Source organism: Podarcis vaucheri, assembly GCF_965113315.1.
Source record: "Podarcis vaucheri genome assembly, chromosome: 3".
Lineage (NCBI taxonomy): Eukaryota > Metazoa > Chordata > Lepidosauria > Squamata > Lacertidae > Podarcis > Podarcis vaucheri.
Genome location: NC_138761.1, coordinates 102,160,675 through 102,164,454, shown reverse-complemented (window position 1 = coordinate 102,164,454; position 3,780 = coordinate 102,160,675). Strand labels below are relative to the sequence as shown.

At 38.1% G+C, this 3,780-nt stretch overlaps 1 long non-coding RNA gene across 1 annotated transcript in view; it reads left to right on the top strand.

The window, feature by feature from the left end:
- Window positions 1-240: 240 nt before the first annotated feature.
- The window catches only part of LOC309528306, a 14,103-nt gene continuing 10,563 nt past the window's right edge, over window positions 241-3,780 (top strand). The window contains exons 1-2 of the long non-coding RNA XR_014217637.1: window positions 241-284; window positions 866-1,011. This is a non-coding gene — a long non-coding RNA (uncharacterized lncRNA). The remainder of the gene's footprint in view (window positions 285-865; window positions 1,012-3,780) is intronic.

Genomic DNA, 3,780 nt, shown 5'->3' with positions numbered 1-3,780 from the left:
CCACATTCTGACCTGAAGTTCAGAAGTCTGCACTGAGGGTTTGTTAGCTTATTGCTAACAGGTTTTTGCTCATTGCAGATTTGGGCACGTTAATAAACCTGTTGCCCATTTACCGGCCACACCATTTTGCATCTTCATTCTTTCCTCCTCTCTCCCTCTTTCTGTGGGGCAATCTGGGTCTTCCTAGCCACTGGATAAAATTCAGTCCTTACTGTGTTCTACCTAGAGCTCTTTCAAGCTGGTGACCTGGGTGCAGAGAGAAGAAGCACACAGCTTTAAAAAAGGTTGGTAAATTATTCAATATACTTAAATTTTAAAACACAATATTTGTTTTTTTTAAATGATAGTAGCCTTAAGGCAGAGCAGCTTTATCACTTTTCAAAGAAAGTTTATAGAATGTGATAGCAATGATAATGCAGTATATCTGCAGCAGACGGATGGTTAAAGATTTCAAGATGTGCAAGATTCATAACTGTTTGCATTTTATAATGGCTTCTACAGAAGGCTGGGAGGTTTGTGATTCACGCTAATGCCATTATTTTTCTGCAAGGCCTTGCAGAATTTTAACAGCATCATTTTGGCTATTCAACAATAGCTATGCATTCATTCATGTATCCTCTGTCTCGACAGTTAGGATAAAATGCACTTGTCAAAGTTAGATAGCCCTATGCATTTTTCTTGTTATGTTAATGAGTGGGGGGAAATCTCATAAAAATTTAAAATATTTTATTGAAAATGAATCGAAAAGACAAAAGCAAAGTGTAAAGAGTTGCTCACTGTAAGGTAAGCTCAAAAGTGGTTTGCCGAAGGAGAATAGCAATGTCTGCTCTGGCTAAACATATGCAAATAAATTTCCTAACTTCAGCTGAAATGGGAAGATACAGTGAGTACATAAACAGCAGCAGAACTGTTTGCACAGCAGAGAAACCGCTCCTGGTCACATGCCTGTGAGGGCTATATAATTCAACACCCGCAAAATAAGATAAACTGCTTTAACCTATGGCAGAGCTGGTAAGTAGTGAGAATAACATCACTTTATATTGTGGTAACTGAGGTCTGCTTAGCAGATGCACTGATGACAGTGCTCCCCTTTATACTGCAGGTGGAGACAGGCAGCTGGTGGCATTACGGTGGATGGTTTCTATCTAACAAAGTGTTTTTGCCAGTGCAAGGATTCCCCCCCAGTGCCCCCAGTGCCCCTGACCAAATCTGTTCTGGGTTCCCCCCTGCTCTCAACACTCAGGAGCAGATTTGGGGGAGGTGTTAACAGCAAAACCCTTTTGCGCTTAATTACATACCATCCTGGGTTCTTATTTAAAAATAGCTCCCTGAACATAGAAAACTGGGTCTCAATGAGAATGATTCTAGGCTAGCTATCCTTGACATATGCTAGTTTCTATGTGAATTTGTCCCCCCCCCTTGAGAATTTAAACATAAAGGCACTCTCAGATCATCACTACCACCCACAGTGTCAACAGTCCATTAAAGAACCTTTTGGCACTTCATGTTCTCTTTATACAGATTAGGCTTTAATGCAATGGTAACATATTCTTCGTTAAAGTCCATTCCTTACTATTTGTAATTTCACAGACCATCCACAGGGGAGATAAATTTTGGTTTTGAGGGGAGCTTTCTTCGCCATTCTGGGCACACAAACATTTTTCAGTTCAGACTACCTCTTTGATTTACTTATAATTTAATTACTTGGCTTGGCTGTTGTTTAATTGATCTTGTTAGATTACGTGAGTCAGGGCCAGCATGGAGTTGAAGTTGAACAACACCTGATTTAAGTCCTCTGTTTGGTAGCCTGGTTTCTCAAACCCACAAAGGAACAGAGGCCTGGTTCCGTTGGTGTGGGTTTAGATGTGAACAAACCATGGCTAGCATAGTGCCCCCATTTCCCCTCCTCTCCTTTCTCCATCACTCTTGATTTTAAATGAACCGTAGTTCTCCATGATAGCCACATTGGCCTGCTTGCACACTATGGTTAGTGACAGAGAGCCAGTGTGGTGTAGTGGTTAAGAGTGGTAGACTCGTAATCTGGTGAACCGGGTTCGCTTCCCCCTCCTCCACATGCAGCTGCTGGGTGACCTTGGGCCAGTCACACTTCTCTGAAGTCTCTCAGCCCCACTCACCTCACAGAGTGTTTGTTGGAAGGGAAAGGAGAATGTTAGCCACTTTGAGACTCCTTCGGGTAGTGATAAAGCAGGATATTAAATCCAAACTCTAACAATCCAGGGTAAAATTGTGGTTTCACATCCTGCCTTAATTTGAAACCATAGTTTAAACAAACCACAGTTTCCTGAGTTTGCATAGAATGGGGAACTGTGATCAGTTTAATGCTAGAAGTGTATGTTTTGAATCTCCTCCCATGGCACGTGAAAGAGTAGAAAAATGAACATGCAAACCTGGGTCTTTTGTTGTTGTTTAGTCGCTTAGTCGCCTCATTTGTGTAGTTGGAGACCATGGATTCTCATTATGTCTGTTAAGTGTGTATTAGCCATTATAGCAATATTAAACCTCATGGATGTTTTTATGCATTTCCACCCCTTACCAGAAGATCCCAGAGTGGGTTACAACCATTTAAAATTCAGAATTAAAAACAGTTAAAACAGGTTACAGTCACAAGAATAGGATAGGTCCTGAAAAACACACACTTAATGGGAGCAGGACTGTTTGAAGCTCTTAGTCAGAAGAAAAGGAGTCACTATATCTGTTAGGCAATTCTATTTTTTCACAAATGTTCATGTTAATCATGAAAAAGTGCAGAAATGAAGCATGTAATATCAGCATGAATAAAATATTTGTCATTCTTACCTATCCATCTTACCTGCCCATGATCTTTATACAGTAATTCAAAGATGAAAAATAATATATTTAATAAAGTCTATACATTTACATTTTCGTGAACTCTGATGGACAAATGCATTATGAACCTTTTTCATTTCTCCACAAATCAGTTACAAAGTGTTTGACTTCTCTGACTTAATGAAATTAGTCAGTTTGATCATGTTTACCATACCCACACTTTAATTATCAGTCTTCCACTGTAGGAATCATGTCCATTTTCCAATTATGAACAAATTGTTATATGAGCCACAATTAGTAAACTGATAACCATTTCTTTATCATCTATTAAAATGAGTTCGTAATATATCCAAATAAGATAACCTGTGAATCTATTTGGAGTATATATCCTGAAATGTCGATTTCTTTTATTGTGTTATTCCAAAGTGTATTTATTTTAGGATATGTCCAGAAAGTATGCTGTATATCAGCATTATTATTTTTGCAATGCCAACCCTGATTGTTTGCTGTCCTATTTGCATGATTAAGTCATTGAGGAGTCAAATACCATGCATGCTAAGTTTATAAAAACTTACTTTAAAATAGATGCTGATAGTTTGCCGAGGAATATTGAACCAGAGCCAGTTTCCATATATCAGGGCCAAAATTTCTTTCCATTTATATTGATAAGTGTTTTTCATGGATTCTAAATTACTGATCATTTCACATATCTTGCATGAATACTTGTGATTTATCTTTCAGCATTATATATTCAAATTCTGATATTTCTTGAAGAGGGCCATATCTTGTAATTAAACTATGGGCAATATTTCATTACTGTAGATATTGGAAAAAATTGTGGTCACGCCTGTAAAATTCCTCATTGATTTTTATTATATATTCTGAAAGAGCCATCTTACTGTCAATGCTCTAACAAACCATAGTTTTTCCACATATTAAGAGTACTTAATAGTCCTCTTGCTGTATCTCTTC